The sequence below is a fragment of the Arachis ipaensis genome, chromosome B08 (genome assembly GCF_000816755.2).
Source record: "Arachis ipaensis cultivar K30076 chromosome B08, Araip1.1, whole genome shotgun sequence".
Lineage (NCBI taxonomy): Eukaryota > Viridiplantae > Streptophyta > Magnoliopsida > Fabales > Fabaceae > Arachis > Arachis ipaensis.
In genome coordinates, this window is record NC_029792.2 from 72,548,540 (window position 1) to 72,567,354 (window position 18,815).

Consider the following 18,815-nt stretch of genomic DNA (forward strand, 5'->3'; position numbering starts at 1 on the left):
GATGCCTTTATATAGGCTTTACAAAATGAAAATAAAATTGAAATTGAAAACAAATTACAATTCAAATGAAATTCCTATTCTAACTATCTCTTGTGCCTTTGAGTGATGATATTGGGCTCTGCTTGCTTTGGCCTTGAATGAGAGTGAATCCGGATGGTGTTAGTTTAATTGGATCAGGGTTCATTTTGTGAAGCTCCAATGGAGCGTTCAGTTCACTTTGTGAACTCCACGTTCACTTTGCTTGCATGCTTCCTCACGTGCCAATTGCCTCCTAGTAGCGTTCACTTAGTGAACGTTAAGTTCACTTGTTGAGCGCTCTCTTTGTTGTGCGCCTTGGTTCCTTGGCCCATTTTCCCAAAAATATTCACTTAGTGAACGGCACGTTCACTTGTTGAACGTTGCTTGGTGCATGGCCTCTTAGTGCGTTGCATTAGTGAACTCCAAGTTCACTCTTTGAACGTTGCTTAGCGCTTCCTTGGTTGAGCGCTACGTTCATTATTTGAACTCTAGCCAAGTGTGTTTTTTAGGCTTTAAATATGCTTATCACTTGTGCTTCAATTTCATGCCAAATATAGACTGTTATATATTGTTGGAAAGCTCTGAATGTCAGATTTCCAACACAACTGGAAGCGCATTAATTGGACATCTGTAGCCCAAGTTATGGTCCTTTAAAGAAGGCATGGTCATGCTGTTTTGGAGGCCGAAAACGTTCAATTAGTGAACGTGGCGTTCACTTAGTGAACGTTGTTTGGAGGCCAAAGTTATCACCAGCTTCTGAGGCCTAAACTTAATGTTCACCCATACTATTATATATCGTTGGAAAGCTCTGGATGTCTACTTTCCAATGCATTTGAGAGCGCATCATTTAAAGCTCTACATCTCAAGTTATCCCCCTTGGAAGGTGAAGAGGTCAGCTGGCCTTACTGCATGTTCATACTATATTCATCTTTGTACTTTCGGGGTAAGTTTTCTCCCTCAGATTTAGTGTCTACCATGTAGTGCCATATATTCTTGGAAAGCTCTAGATCCCTACTTTTCAATTCCACTAAAATCACCTCATTTGGAGTTTTGTAGCTCGAGTTATTCTTGTTGGAGCGTGAAGAGGTCAGGGTTGCAAATCCTATTTGCTCCTTTTGAGCTTAATTGAGCTTAATTTGTGCTTCTTTGCTTCTTTTTCTACTTATTTCCTACAAAGTTTATCAAATCAAAGATCAAAGAAATATACCATTTAAGTACAAAAGCATTCAATATTTAAGCACTAATCATCAATTTCTTGTATGAAAAAGCATAGAAAAACATGACATGATGACATGTCATCAGTACCTACTCATGTGAGAGTAGGAAAAAAATGTTAAAAATCCATGTGCATTGATATGTTATGTTTGCTCTCAAAAAAAATAAAAATAAAAATAATAAAAATAATAAAAATAATAAATTACAATATAAGTGAATAGATAAATAAGGGGACAAAATTACCCCAATGCTAAGTTTAATAAAAGATCAATGCATATGTGGTGAAATTAAGGAAAATTTGGTATATGAGTATGTGAAATATATAAAAGTGGAAATTATGGGTAGCTAGGCATGATCTTAGAATTACATAGAGTGTGTGTGTGTGTTAGGTGAGAGCTTAGGTTAGTCAAAGATTCATATTATAGCTCACTTGTCCATACATATATCCTCACCTTTACCTTAGCCCCATTACCACCTTGAAAAGACCTCATGATGTTTGCATTGGTATACTAAATATTTGTTGATTTGTTAGATGAAGAACAAAGTTTTAGAAAGCATGACTAGAGAAGAGTAGAGTGAATTAACCCTAGACACCTGAGTGATTAGAGTACATATACACTACTAGTGTGGGTTCAATACTTGATTCTATGTTCCCTGCTTTCATGAGCTGTCTTCTCACAAGTTTACTTGCCTTTTATTGTGTGATTTGAATTAGTAGAATCTGATTTATGTTTGTCTTGAAGAACTTATTTACTTTTGACCAAGTAGACAGAAACATCTTAGCATATAGTTGCATACATAGGTTGCATCTCATGAGTCTTACTTTCTCCCATTCATTCCTTTTGTCTCCTTGAACTTAGCATGAGGACATGCTAATGTTTAAGTGTGGGGAGATTGATAAACCACTATTTTATGGTTTATCTTGTGCTAATTTGAGTGGTTTTTATCAACTCTCTGCTCACTTATTCATATAATTTGCATGATTTTACAAATCCTTCCTAATTCTGTGATATAGTTGAAAACATATTTCCTGGGCCTTTAAACTGTCAAATTTTATTATTCTTTATTACCATTCGATGCCGTGATCTATGCGTTAAGTGTTTTCAGGCTTTATAGGGCATGAATGGCTTAGAGGATGGAAAGGAAATATGCAAAAATGGAAGGAGCACAAGAAACAAAAGGAGATAACTAGCGAAAAGCGACACGTACGCCAGGCTCATGCGTGCACGTGAATTGGAGTTTGCCCGGCAACGCGTACGCGTACGCGTACCTGACACGTACGCGTGACACGCGAAGATGATCAGCGACGTGCACGCGTGACTGACATGTACGTGTGACATGCGCAACCTGCAGAAATCGCAGAAAACGCTGGAGGCGGTTTATGGGCTGTTTTTGGCCCAGTTTCAAGCCCGAAAATTACAGATTAGAGGCTGCAGAGTGGGGGAATCAAAAAAATTTATTCAGACAACATTCATTCACATAATTTTAGGTTTATATGTAGTTTTCTAGAGAGAGGCTCTCTCCTCTCTCTAGGTTTTAGGATTTTTTAGGTTTAGTTTTTCTCAAATTCTGAATTTTACCTTATTACAAATTGGTTTCTCTTCTACTTTTATTTGTTCTAGTACTTTAGTTTATCTATTTCTCTTGTTGATCTCTTTATGTTGCTATTTTAGTTTATGAATTCTCATGTTAGATTTGATTTTCTATTTCATGTAATTTGAGGTATTTCATGTTTATTGCTTCTTCCTTTATTTGTCATCATTAATGTTTGCAATTGGTAGTTTGGATTTAATATTCCTTGCTAGTTTTCTATGCTTTTATGTTATGCCTTCCAAGTGTTTGATAAAATGCTTGGGAGGATTTTAAGTTAGATTTTTATGTTCTTGGCTTTGGTTGAGTAATTGGAGACTCTTGAGTTATTAAACTCCTTTGTTGGTTGATACTTGAGAAGTTGCTAGTTGATTTGGATCCCTCTAAGGCTAGTCTTTCCTAAGGAGTTGACTAGGACTTGAGAAATCAAATTGATTCATCCACTTGACTTTCCTTCTTAGTTAGAGGTTAACTAAGTGGGAGCAATGGACAATTCTCATCACAATTGATAAGGATAACTAGGATAGGACTTCTAGTTCTCATACCTTGCCAAGAGTTTTCTTATTTATTAGTTTATTTTCTTATCATTTACATTCCTTGTTCAACCTTTCAAAACCCAAAAAAGATACAATCTCATAACCAATTATAAGTAACACACCTCCCTGTAATTCCTTGAGAGACGACCTGAGGTTTAAATACTTCGGTTTAATTTTATTGGGTTTGTTTTAGTGACAACCAATTTTTTGTATGAAAGGATTATTGTTGGTTTAGAAACTATACTTGCAACGGAAATTTATTGTGAATTTTTTACTAGCAAAAATCCTCTCATCAGAGAGGTTCCGGAGATTATAGAGATTTCTAATGACAATTATGAGGATTCAGAGGAGGATATGGAGGTGATAGAGATTTTGTCTTCTGATAGTGATGATTGACCATGGATAGTTATGATGGGCAGCATGTTTTGGATGATGCCTCCAACTTAGCATAGACTTTTATGTTTAGTCTCTCACTTTTGGTTAGATCCGTCGAGAGATTAGGGATTGTATAGCTTTGCTAGGCTTCTTCGGGTACTGGTTTAGGGGTTTCCTAAATGGACCAGGGCCTAGAGTTTTATATATGTATATATATAAGTAAACCTAAGCTGTATAAGATGGTACGCTGAATGGTTTCCTTTTGTATGACTTTTCTGTATATAATGTATATTATTATGTTTATTCTACTTGTTATGCATTTACTGACATATTGTTGTTGGTATAGGCTGAATCAGTGATATGCACTTTTTGTTTATATATATGCACTAACTCGGTTACAGGTTAATATTAAGTAATAGTTATTTATGGAGCAATTCGGTTTTCGGTATGATCTTGACGTGTTAGGAATTGGATCGTTACAATTGGAGACGTTCGATTGACGTGTACTGGTGCTTAATTTTCAGACTTGCTACTAAGCTTCTGAAGGCTGAGTTGGTGAACTGCGTGCCATTGTCAGTGGTGATTGAGAATGGTACTCCAAATCTCATCACAATATTCATGTAGAGAAACTTCTGACTTCTTTGTGATGTGATGGATGCTAGGGGTTTAGTAAAGGTGTAAATACCCCCTTTTATAGAGGAAATTATGAACTATTGTCTGGTGCTAAGCTTTCCTGATTAGCCTCCTTGCCATCTTTTCTTTCTTTGGGAATATATCGAATTTGAGGTATTCGATGATTGGGGTCATCCATCCCAAGTTCATGCAAGAGACCGTCAAAGTATCCAACTTGTCAACTTCCTTTGCTATCGATGGTGATTGTTGGGTTAGCTAGATTAGGATTTTATCATTGCATCCTGGTTTAGTGCTGGCCAATTTGGAGAGGGCATCAGCTCGACCATTTAATTCCCAAGCTATGTGTTTGAGCTCGGCTTCCTGGAATTTCACGAGTTGGGCTTGCGTCTTCTCCAAGAACCTCTTCATGTTGGGGTCTTTGGCCTGGTAATCACCATTAACCTTGAGGTTATTACTTATGAGTCACCGTAGGTGACGACCTTTAAATCTCCAACCTTTTTGGCCATCCGGAGTTCAGCGAGCACGGCTTTGTCCTTGGCCTGATTATTGGAGGCCGAGAAGTCAAATTTTAATGAGAGCTCTACCCAAATTCCTTCTTCATTCTCAAGGATGACTCCAATCCGCTTTTAGTTTTGTTTGATGATTCATCCACGTATAAGTTACAAGTTGTGGGGCTTCCTTGTTCCTTTCTAGTGTATTCGGCTAGGAAGTCGGCCATGTATTGTAACTTAATTGTTTTCCAAGCCTCATACCTTAGGTCGAACTCTGGTAATTTCATAGCCAACTGTAGCATTTGTCCTGTAATATCTATTTTTTGCAGGATATATTTCATGGCTTGATTAGTTCGATGGTGTGGCCTTGAAAGTAGGGCCGCAATCTTCAGGAGGCCAAGAACAAGGCGTCGAAGAATTTTTTTATCCTTTGATAGTTCAATTCTGCCCTTGCAGTGCCTTACTTGTAAAGTAGATGGATTTTCGTCCTTCCTTGTCTAAGAAGACAAGGCCTGAAGCTACGGCTTTGTTAGTAGTAGCTAAGTACAACACTAGCTCTTCCCTTATTTCAGGTCAGGTCAACACAGGAGGTCGGCTGATAAACCCTAATTTTAGGGTTTATCTTGTGTTAATTTTGGTGGGTTTTATCAATTCTTTTCACATTTATTCATGTAAATTGCATGTTTTTATTATTCCTTCCTAATTATGCTTCATAGTTCAAAACATGCTTCTTAGACCTTAAAAATGCTAAATTTTAATCCTCTCCTATTATCATTCGATACCGTGATATGTTTGTTAAGTGATTTCAAGATCTTTTCTCTTGAGCTTAGCATGAGGACATGTTAATGTTTAAGTGTGGGGAGATTTGATGCACCACTATTTCATGACACATCTTGTGCTTAATTGAGTGGATTTTATCCACTATTCTCACACTTATTCATGTAAATTACATGTTTTACATTTTCCTTCCTGATTTTGTACTATGATTGAAAACATGTTTCTTTGGTCATAATTTAGCTAATTTTAATCCTCTCTTATTACCATTCAATGCCATGATATGTGTGTTAAGTGTTTTTAGAGATTACAGGGAAAGAATGGCTTAGAGGATGGAAAGGAAGCATACAAAAGTTGAAAGAACATGAAGAATAGAAGTTGTGAGAGGCTGGTTCCCACGCGCACGCGTGACATTCCGCATACGTGTGACTTGTGAAGAGTTCAGCCAACGCGCACGCATGACCTATGCATACGCGTGACGTTCAGGACGTGACTCATTTATGAAAAACGTTGCTGGCGATTTCTGAGCTGCTCCAGGCCCAATCCAACCCATTTTTGATGCTATTGAACCCAAGGATTGGAGGGGAATGAGACAAGTAGTCATAGAATAGGTTTTTATCATGTTTTAGGAGAGAATTCTAGAGGGAGAAGCTCTCTCTTCTCTTTAGAATTTAGGATTTCTTACTTCAATTTCCCTTTAGATTTAGGTTTTAATCTTGTTTTAATTTAGTTTTCTTTACTTTTTATTGTTCTAGTACCTTAGTTTATCTAACTTTTTTGGTTAATTCCTTTATGTTGCCAATTTAGTTTATGAACTATCTTGTTAATTTCAATTCCCTTTTAATGCGATTTTATGTTTTCATGTCTTTTGATGTTTGCTTTAGTTGCTATTATTGATCCCTTGTTTGGGTTTGTTATGGTTTTTATTAATTCTTACAGTGTATGATGTTTGCTTTTATTGCCTACCAAGTGTTTGAAAAAATATTTTCACTGGTAATGTAGTAGTTTTCTACACTCTTGGCCTAGGCTAAGGAAATCGAGTGACCTTGAGTCATTGGGTCTAATTGGATTGGTGATTTGGGAACCCTTGTTGGTCAATTTGATACCCATTAACACTAACCCACTACTAAGTTAATTAGTAGATAGGTTGGGACTTATGGGTTGATGTTGATCAAGCCTATTTAACATACTTCAAGCATAGAAGTAGACTTAATGGGATTGGTCCCTCATAATTGTCAATACATGGTTTGTAGACAAGGATGGAGATCTCAATTCCTATACCTTAGCTAAGAGTTCTTTTGCAATTCATATTTGAAAATCCAAATTCTACTTACTTGCTTCTCGCTTTAGTTAATTTTAGTTGTTTAGTTAGTTCTAGAATAGAATTAGATTCATATATTGTCTTGTTAGGTTGTTATTCACTTTCTTGTTATTTACATTTCTTGTCAATTGCTACCTGACCCCCGATTTCCTTTATTGCCAACAATTGAGCACCTGATTGCAATTCCTAGGGAGAACGACCCGGGATTAATACTCCCAGTTATTTTGATTTGTATTGTGACAACCTTTTAAACTTTCATTGATGGTTAATTGTTGGTTTAGACTATGCTTGCAATGAAATTCCTTTGAGAAATTCTAAACCGACAATTCCCTTCTCATAAGGTTTTTGGCGTCGTTGCTGGGAAATTGCAATGGTGTTATATTATTGGCTATTGTGAATATGTGAATATTGTGAATAACTTTTTTTTTTGTTATTTCTTGGTTTTTCTAGTAGTTAAGAGTTTGCTTTTTCTCTGCTTTTTGATATTCTTTGTTTTGATTTTCTCTTCCCCATATGAATTCTCATCTTTGTGGTTTTGGATATGATCATGACTATGCTGTAGGTAATGAAAACTTCAATGATGGCTCACATTATGGGAGGGAAGAAATGTTGAGAAATGAGCCGCATCCATATGGGCAACCATCATGGCAATCTCTTCATTCGAGCTACCATGATTATAACCCCTCCTATAATGCATATCAACCCAATGGATATGGTGGTTCTTGTCATGACTATGCCACTCAGCCACCATCATTCCATGTATCATACTCTCAACATAGTCCTCAATCACCACACTCTCAATCCACATCCTATTTCCACCAATTACCTCCACACAATCCAAATTCATATTCCCCTATGCATGTAAGAACCGGAATAACCGTTTTAACAAAATAATTTTATATTGTCCGGAAATGGTTTGAAAATATAAAAATGATATTTTGAAAATAAAAAGGTGAATTTTTAATTCAATGGATTTTTTTGAGTGGGAAAATGTATCTTTTTGCGAAAAATTCTTATAAAAATGCGTACCGGTGCATAAGCCGGCAGTACAGCCTCTATTCTGTCCGGTACCGCGTATTTTGGAAAATAAGATTTCAAAAATTGAATTTATTATTTTGAAATGACAAAAATAATTTATAATTGAAAATCGGACACTAATATTAAAGGTTTTGGGCCAAAGTGGGCCAAACGGACCTAAAACACTAACAAGTTGGACCGGGTCCAAACCGGGCCCAAGGCCCAACATATATATGCATTTTTAATGAGCTTTCAGCTCATTTTAATCCTAAAAACAAGAATGGGGGCGCAGCTTTGAGAGAGAAGAGAGCAAAGAGTTTGGTCACTATTCATCCTCCACTTCCGGTGACCATAACTTGAGCTACGGAGCTCCGATTGACGAGCTGTTTTTGGCCACGCGTCGCTCTCACTGAGCCCATCATTTCTATCAAAGTTTTGTTGGTAAGAAACTCATTCTCTAGCTCCAGCTTTCTGCCCTAGCCCAAAACTAAAAATAGCTTTGGATTTTTGAGTTTCTTTGTGTTTTGGTTGTTTAGGGGTGATCTAGTATTGGAGTATTGTTGGATTTTGCCCTTAATATCGATGGGTAAAGTAAGGTTTCACTAAATTCTTGTGTTTAGTTATTTTATGAATCCTAGGTTTGATGTTTTGTATGTTATATGATGTTGATTGAGATTTGATGTTTGTTGGAGTGAGCTTGATGGTTTTGGAGCCTTGAGTTTGAGCTTGGTGTTTTAAGTTACGTGGAAATCGGCAAAGATATGGTTTCGATTTTCTCTATGTAATATGTAATATTTCTGGACACTTAGGCTAGTGGACCATAAAATAGGATTAAAATTGATTATTTTAATTGTGATGTATGATGATTTTGATGATTGTGATGATATTCATGAATGATGTTGTTGAATTATGTGTTGAGTTGTATAATGATGATTGTGTGGAATGATAATGAATTATGATGTTTGTGATGTTGAGGATGGTGGATTGATATTAAGTTGTTAATTCTTGAGGAGTAAAGGTGTATGAGTAGGAATTTTGGAGAAAAATGATGGAATATGTATTTGGTAGGTTGTGGAATATGTTGGATGATATTTGGACATAAATTAGGTGCATTGGAACTGTTTTGGGTGTAGGATAATTGATTTTGATTGTGAATTATGGAAGTTGGGAACCTAGTAAACTTTTGGTAAAAACCACTTTTTGGTGAAATTTGACGGATCATATCTTGAGCTACAGTTTTTGAAATTGAATGAATTTTATATCAAATTAAAGATAATTTAAAGAGCTTTAAAATGGTATAGATTTTGTAGAAATATGAATTTTGTAGAGAAAGATATGATCGTTAGAATTTGGGATGAAAAATCTGATTTCTATGAGCAGAAATTGTGAGTTTTGGTTTGTGTGCGCATTCACACTGTTGTGCGCGTGCTCTGAACAGGGGCCGTGTTTTGAATTGTGCGTACGCACACTGGTGCACGAAACTGGATCTGCAGAATTTGCCTGAGGTGAGTCAGGGTCGATCCCACGAGAATTATTGTTTTAAGCAAGCATTGGACACCTTGCATATCTTAGTTAGGCAGATAGGAAATATAGTTTGTCACGGAAAACGCATAAAATAAATAAAGATAGAAATACCAGATTGATTTGTGAAAATAATGATGGGTGAATAGTTAAGGCTTAGGATATGCTTTGCCTTTCCGGATTAACTTTTCTTACAGTCTATCTCAATAACTTTCAGATTTATTCAATGGCAGCCGTAAGTGATTAACTCATGTCCTCTCATCAAGTTAACCTCCGCTACTGCAGCAATCCACCATGTTGAAATGACTCATGTCCTCTCATCAAGCCACCTCTAGGTTTCTCACTGTAACAGAAGATGAAGCTCTAAGAACAAGAGTGATTGTCACGGGTCACCCTCATTCATGAGATGAAGAACGAGAATGCATAAGAGAATATAATCATAATTGTATTGAAAATAGAACAATAATATTATTAACCCATGAAACTCAGCAGAGCTCCTAATCTTAACTTAGGAGGTTAGTGACTCACACTGTACAAAAGTTATGAAATATTCGAATGGGGGAGGAAGAAGATCCTAAACATGGTTGATCTTCTCCTGTATATACTAAACTAATGACTAAGGATTATGGAAATATGATAAACTAAGTTGATAGTGCGAAAATCCACTTTTGGGGCCAACTTGGTGAGTGTTTGGGCTAAGCAAAGAGTGTCTCCACGTGCTAGGACTCCCTAGGAGCGTTGAACGCTAGCTAGGGGCACCGTTTTGAGCGTTGGATGCCAACCACCCCCTTGTGGGCGTTGAACGCCAGTTTTGGGCCTTCATTTCCGAAGCTAAGTATGGACTATTAAATATTTCTAGAAAGCCCTGGATGTTAGCTTTCCATAGCCGTTGAGAGCGCGCCATTTGGACTTCTGTAGCCCCCAAAAAGCTCTTTCGAGTGCATGGAGGTCAGATCCTGACAACATCTGCAGTGCTTTCTCTGTCTCTGAATCAGACTTTTTCTCAAGCTCTTCAATTTTAGCCAGAAAATACCTGAAATCATCAAAAAACACACAAACTCAAAGTAGAATCTAAAAATATGAATTTTGCACTAAAACCTATGAAAATATAATAAAACTTAAATAAAACTTAATAAAAACTATGTGAAAGTAATGCCAAAAAGCGTATAAAAAAAGCCGCTCATCAGAACACCAAACTTAAACTGTTGCTTGTCCCCAAGCAACAAAAAAAAAGTAGGATAAAAAAAAGAGAAGGATACAATAAATCTCAAAGTTCTCAATGAAGTTCAGTTTCAATTAGATGAGCGGGACTAGTAGCTTTTTGCTTCTGAATAGTTTTGGCATCTCACTATTCATTGAAGCTCAGAATGATTGGCATCTTTAAGAATTTATAATTCAGATGATATTATTGATTCTCCTAGTTAAATTCTTTTTTATTCTTGAACACAGCTTCTTTAGAGTCAGCTTTACCACCGGATACAAAAATGCCACAGACACTTTAACTGGATAAACCCCTTAGGATTGTGACTCAGCTTTGCTAGAGTCCCCAGCAAGTGGTGTCCAGAGTTCTTAAGCACACTCTTTGCTTGGACCACGATTTTAACTACTCAGTCTCAAGTTTTTCACTTGACATCTTTGCACCACAAGCATATAGTTAGGGAAGCAGCTCATTTGAACTGCCTAGGCTAAGATATTTCTTTTAGGCCCTCCTAACCATTGATGCTCAAAGTCTTGGATCCTTTTGCTCTTGCCTTTTGGTTTAAAGAGCTATTGGCTTTTTGATCTTGCCTTTTGGTTTTAAGAGCTATTGGCTTTTTCTACTTTTTATTTCTCCCCTCTTTTTTTTAATGCTTTTTGCTGTTTTTTCTTGCTTCAAGAATCAATTTTTGGATTTTTTAGATTACCAATAATACTTCACTTTTATCATCATTCTTTCAAGAGCCAACATTATTAAACTCCAATCATCAAATATGCACTATTTATTCATACATTCAGAAAACAAAAGCAATGCCACCACATCAAATAATTGAACTTTTCCTAATATAAAACTCGAAACTCATGCATCTTACTTTTCTTTTTTTAATAAAATAATTTTTTTAAGCAAGGTGATAGATGCATGGAATATTTCATAGCTTTAAAACATAAAGACAGATGATCATGCACAAGAAACAGATAATAAAACAAAATACATGGAAAACAGAAAAAATAACATAAACAACAGGGGTGTAAAGGGAACGGATCCACTTTAATGAGCGCGGCCACCACTCCTTTTGGAGGATCCAATGGAGTGCTTGATTTCCTTTATATCACGCCACTGCCTCTGTTGTTCTTCCCTCATAACTCTTTGATCTTCTCAATTTCATGGAGGATGATGGAGTGCTCTTAGTGTCCCATCCTCAACTGATCCATGTTGGAGCTCAATTCTCCTAGAGAAGTATGCCATTGCTCCCAAAAAATTTGGGGGGAGGGGGGAAGGGAATACATCCTTGAGGCATCTCAGGGATTTCTTGTTGAGGCAGCTCCACATGTTCTTGCTGTGGTCCATGTGCTGACTCTCTAACATGCTCCATCCTTCTTTTAGTGATGGGCTTGTCCTCTTCTATGACAATTCCAGCTGCATTGCATAGGTGACAAATGAGGTGAGGGAAGTGGAGGCAAGTGTCTTTCCCTTCCTCTTCCTTGAGGTTTCACCAGTCTTTGGTGCCATACTTAGGGACGGTAAAAGTCAGAAAGCAAAGCATTTGCAACACCGAACTTAAGAACTTTGCTCTTCCTCGAGCAAATAAAAACAAAAAAAAAGGAAGAATAATGTAGAAGAAGAAGAAAGAGGGAGAGATAGAGGGTGAGGTAGGTGGGGTAGGTGGACATTCTGTGGGACCCACTGGTCCTGAGAGGCTAGAGAATTCGACTTCCCTTCCCCCTTGTGGGCATTGAACACCCAGCTCTTGCTCCTGGCTGGTGTTCAACGCCAGCTTTATGCTCCTTACAGGGCATTGAACGCCCATTAGGGTGCTCCTTCCTGGCGTTCAATACCAGGTCTCTGTCCCCTGGCTGGCGTTCAACGCCAGCTTCATGCTCCCTGGCTGGCGTTCAACGCCAGCTATGTGCTCCCTGGCTAGTGTTCAACGCTAGCTTTGCTGCTCCTTATGGGCATTGAACGCCCACTCTGGCCCCTTTGTCTAGCGTTCAACGCCAGCAAGGTCTCTGCTCTAGGGTGTTCTTTTCCAGCTCCAACTATTTTTGTTTCTGTTCTAACTACTGCACATGTTCACAAACTTAAACACATGTAAAAATTAGACTGAGATAACTTAAATAAACTTAATGAAAGGTAGAAATAACTTTGATTATGGCTGGGTTGCCTCCCAACAAGCTCTTCTTTAACGTCACTAGCTTGACGGTAATACGCTTATATCAGCAACAGGGTGGATTTGTCTTGCTCAATCTCACCACCCAAGTAATGTTTCACTCTCTGGCCATTAATAGTAATTCGTTTATCAGAGTGATTGCACTGGAGTTCTATATGACCATAGGGTGAGACATTAGTGATCAGGAAAGGTCCTTCCAACGTGACTTAAGCTTTCCAGGGAAGACCTTTAGTCTAGAATTAAAAAGCATAACTTTCTGCCCAAGTTCAAAGACTCTGGAAGAGATCTTTCTGTCATGCCACTTCTTAGCCCTTTCCTTATAAATCTTTGCATTCTCAAATGAAGCCAGTCGGAATTCATGCAACTCATTTAGCTAGAGCAACCGTTTCTCTCCTGCTGCCTTTGCATCAAGGTTCAGGAGTTTGGTTGCCCAGTAGGCCTTGTGTTCCAGCTCTACTGGTAGGTGGCATGCCTTTCCATACACCAATTGATATGATGATGTTCCTATGGGGGTCTTGAAAGCTGTTCTGTATGCCCAGAGAGCATCATCAAGCTTTCTTGCCCAATCCTTTATAGAGGTATTCATCGTTCTTTTCAAAATTCTCTTTAGTTATCTATTTGAGACTTCAGCTTGCCCATTTGTTTGTGGATGATATGGGGTGGCCACTTTATGGCGAACTCCATATCGGCTTAGCACAGAGTCAAGCTATTTGTTGCAGAAATGAGTTCTTCCATCATTGATCAGTGTTCGAGGGACACCAAACCTGCTGAAGATGTTCTTCTAGAGGAATTTCATCACTACTCTAGTGTCATTTGTGGGTGATGCAACTGCCTCAATCCATTTAGACACATAATCTACTGCTACAAGAATATAGGTGTTTGAGTATAAAGGTGGGAATGGACCCATGAAGTCTATACCTCATACATCAAACAGCTCAATCTCTAGGATTCCTTGTTGAGGTATGTCGTGACCATGAGGGAGGTTACCAGCCCTTTGGAAACTGTCATAGCGACGGACAAACTCTCAGGAATCCTTAATGAGTGTGGGCCAGTAGAAACCACTTTAGAGGACTTTAATGGTTGTTCGCTCTCATCCAAAGTGTCCTAAAAAATCGGAGCCATGACAATGCCATAGGATTTTATGTGCCTCTTCTTCAGATACACAGCGTCGGATTATCCCATTCGAGCATCTTTTAAAGAGATATGGTTCATCAAAAAAAGTAATATTTAGCATCATGAATGAGCTTTCGGGCTTGCTGCCTACTGTATTCCTTGGGGATGAATCTTATAGCCTTGTAGTTTGCAATGTATGCAAACCATGGTGTCGTCCGAATGGCAAATAGTTGCTCATCCGAGAAGGTTTCAGACACCTCAGTAGAGGGAAGGAATATTCTTTCTACTGGTTCAATCCGAGACAAGTGGTCAGCCACTTGATTTTCTGACCCTTTTCTGTCTCTAATTTCTATATCAAACTCTTGCAAGAGTAATACCCATCTTATTAGCCTAGATTTAGAATGTTGCTTGGTTAGTAGATATTTTAGAGCTACATGGTCAGTGTAGATAATGACTTTAGATCCTATTAGATAGGACATAAACTTGTCAATGGCATAAACCACTGCCACTAATTCCTTTTTTGTGGTAGTGTAGTTCTTTTGCACGTCATTTAGAACATGACTGGCATAATAAATGATATATAGAAGCTTGTCATGCCTCTGCCACAGAACTGTGCCAATGGCATGGTCACTAGCATCACACATCAGCTCGAATGGCAAATTCCAGTTAGGTGCAGAGATTACAGGCGCAGTAATAAGCTTAGCTTTCAGAGTCTCAAAGGCCTGTAGACCCTCTTGGTCAAAGACAAATGGAGTGTCGGTAGTCAGTAAGTTGCACAGGGGTTTAGCGGTTTTAGAAAAATCCTTAATAAACCTCCTATAGAATCCTGCATGTCTAAGGAAACTTCTGATTCCCTTGACATTAGTGGGTGGTGGTAATTTCTCAATTACCTCCACCCTAGCTTGATCCACTTCTATTCCCTTGTTCGAAATCTGATGCCCAAGGACAATTCCTTCTGTCACCATGAAGTGAAATTTCTCCCAGTTTAAAATTAGGTTTGTCACTTGGCATCGTTTGAGAACTAGGGACAGATGGTCAAGGCAGGAATCAAATGAGTCTCCAAAGATGGAGAAGTCATCCATGAATACTTCAAGGAACTTCTCCACCATTTCAGAGAAGATGGAGAGCATACACCTCTGAAATGTGGCAGGTGCATTGCACAGGCCAAATGGCATCCACTTATAAGCAAACACACCATATGGAAGGTAAAGGAAAATGATCCTTTCTAGTGGCGTTATTGAGCCTTCTATAGTCAATGCACATACACCACCCTTTAACTGTCCTTGTAGGAATCAGTTCATTCTTTTCATTATGAACCACTGTCATGCCTTCCTTCTTGGGAACAACATGGACAGGGCCCACCTAGGGGCTATCAGAAATGGATAAATAATCCCAGCCTTCCATAATTTTGTAACTTCCTTTTGCACCACTTCCTTCATGGCTGGATTCAGTTGCCTTTGTGGTTGCACCACTGGTTTGGCATCATCCTCCAGCAAGATCTTGTGCATGCATCAGGTTGGGCTAATACCCTTAGGATCACTTATTGTCCACCCAAGAGCTGTCTTGTATGTCTTTAGCACTTAGATTAGTGCTTTTTCTTCCTGTGGTTTTAAAGAAATGCATAGGATAAGTATCCTCATCTCCAAGAAATGCATATTTCAAGGAGGATGGTAATAGCTTGAGCTCAAGTTTTGGAGTCTTGTCTTCCTCTTTAGGAGTTTTCAAAGGTTCCTTCATTTCCTCTGGCTCCTCTAAATCAGGCTGAGCATCATAAAGGATGTCATTCAGCTCTTCTTCGAGTCCCTTAGCCATATTCACTTCTTCCACTAGGGAATTAATGATATCAACACTCATGTATTCCTCAGGAGTGTTTAGATACTGCATGGCTTTTACAACATTTAGTACGAACTCATCCTCATTGACTCTGAGGGTCACTTCCCCTTTCTGAATGCCAATGAGGGTCCGTCTTGTAGCTAGGAAGGGTCTTCCCTAGAATGAGGGTGGCACTCTTGTGCTCCTCCATTTCCAGCACCACAAAGTCTGTGGGGAAGGCAAAGGGTCCAACCCTAACAATCATGTCCTCAATCACGCCTGATGGAAGCTTAACAGAGCCATTAGCAAGTTGGAGACATATGCGAGTAGGTTTAACTTCGTGAGTTAAACAGAGTTTCTTTATTAGTGATGCAAGTATTAAGTTAATACTTGCTCCAAGGTCACATAGGGCTGTCTTTGTGCAGGCATCCCCTAAGGTGCAGGGTACCATAAAGCTCCCAAGATCTTTGAGTTTCTCCAATAAGCTATTTTGAATTACTGCACTACATTCTTCTGTGAGGAGGACTATTTCTGCCTCTTTCCAATCCTTCTTATGACTTAAGATGTCTTTCATGAACTTCGAAAAAGAAGGTATTTGTTCAAGAGCCTCTGCAAAAGGGATCTTGATCTCAAGTGTCTTGAGATAATCCGTAAAGCGGGCAAACTTTTTATCCTTTTCCGCTTTGCGGAGCTTCTGAGGATATGGCATGCTAGCTCTATACTCATCAACCTTGGTTGATGTAGGTTATATGCCTATAGAATTGGAAGGGGGTTAGTAGCTTGTTTAGGAAGGGCCTTATCAGCACTTGCATGTGCCTGACCATTCCTAGTTGGGTGTTCAACACCCTTGCTACCCCCTTCTTGGTGTTCAATGCCAGGAACACTGTTCCCTTGTGGGCATTCAACGCCAAGGGTGGGTATCCCTTCTTGGCATTAAACGCCAAGTGTATTGCCACCCTTTGGGCATTCAATGCCAGGAGTGGACATCCTTTCTTGGCGTTGAACACTAATGTCATTCCCTCTTGGACGTGCAACGTCCTCAGAGGTGTCTTGAATAATAGTCTGGTTGTTTTCTATCAGCCTTTCTTCTTCTGGTCTCCTGTTGCTCTGAGATTGAGTGTTCAACGTTTTCCCACTCCTCAGTTAGATTGCCTGACATTAATCTTTTATTTGTTTAGATAATTGCTGTCTTGTTTGACTCAACTGGGCTTCTACATTCTTGTTGGAAGCCTGCGTTTCTCACAGAGCCTCTTGCACTTCCAGCAACTGTTGTGCAAAGGCGTGTAGCTGCTGAGTTAATACGTCATTTTGTTCTGGAGGGTTAGACTCAGTAGATATTTCCTTAACCTCTCCTTTTACGAAAGTCTCATCGACTGAGTATAGATGCTGATTCATGGTAACTGTCTCAATGAATTCGTGAGCCTCTTCAACTATTTTCCTCATATGTATAGAACCACCAGCAGAGTGGTCTAGAGACATCCTGGCCATGTCTGTAAGGCCAAAATAAAAGATGTCTAACAGTACCTATTCTGAAAATATTTCAGTGGGGCATTTCTCAGCATTCTTTTATACCTCTTCCAAGCATCATGAAGAGATTCATTATTCTATTGCTTGAAGCTTTGGATGTCCAGCCTTAACTAGGTCAACTTTCTTGGGGGAAAGTATTGATTCAGAAACTTGTCTACTAGTTGTTTCCATGTTTTCAAGCTAGATTTAGGTTGGTTATCCAACCACCTCTTTTCTTGATATCTTACAGTAAAGGAAAAGAGTAGCAGTCTGTAGACATCCTGATCTACTCCCTCAGTGTATACTGTGTCAGTAATTTGTAAAAAGTTTGCCAGAAACTCAGAAGGTTCTTCATGTAGAAGTCTAGAGTACTGGCAATTTTGCTGCACCAGAATAATGAGGTGAGGATTGAGCTCAAAGTTACTTGCTCCAATGGAAGGTATACTAATACTTCTCCCATAGAAGTCAGGACTGGGGGCCATGTAGGACCCCAAAGTTCTTCTGAACTGTTCATTCCCATTTGGGTTCATGGTGGAAAAAAGGTAGGAGAAAGAAGTAAAAAGAAACTAGAATTGAATTATTTTTGTTTTTATTTTTATTTATTAATTAAATTCGAAAATAAAAGCTTAATTAATTAAAAAGATTTGAAAATTAGAAGGTAGTATTCAAAAAAAAAAGAGAGAGAAAGAAGTATGAGATTTTCGAAAATAGAAGAGAAGAATTAGTTAGGAAATTTTGAAAAAGAAGAAAGAAAAAACAAGTAACTAATTAAGAAAGATTTGAAAATAAGATAAGATAGAAGATTAGAAAAAGATTTGATTTTGAATTTTTGAAATTTGAATTTTTGAAGTTTTCGTTTTAAAATTTGAATTTTGAAAATTGAAATTGAATTAAGATAAGAAAAGATTTTGAAAATTGAATTTTAAATTTTAAAATTGAGTTTTTAAAATTTGAATTTGAAATAAGATAAGATAAGATTTTTGAATTTTAAAGAAAGATAAAAAGATAAGATAGTGATTTGAAAAAGATATGACTTTTGAAAAGATTTGAAATTAAGATAATTTTGAAATTAAAATTTGAAATTTTTGTCAAAATTTTCGAAAATCTTTTTGAAATAAAGATAGAAAAGATATTTTTTTATCTTTTTTGAATTAATTAAAAAAGAGAAAAACAACCAAAAGACAACAAACTTAAAATTTTTAGATCTAAAACACTAAGTTTTCAAAAATTAAGAAAACAAACACCAAAAGATACCAAACTTAAAAATTTTAAGATCGAAGCAAGAAGAGAAACAAGAACAACTTGAATACCAAGAAAGAACACAAAGAACAAATTCGAAAATTCAAAGCAAATAAAGAACAACTAAAGGACACCAAACTTAAAAACTTTGAAATCAAAGACCTAATTTCGAAAATTTTAAAGGAAAATATTCAAAGACACTAAACTTAAGAATTTTGAAATCAAAGACTCTAATTTTAGAAAATAAAAGAAAAAAAACTTAAAGACTCAAGATAACTCAAAAAGGACA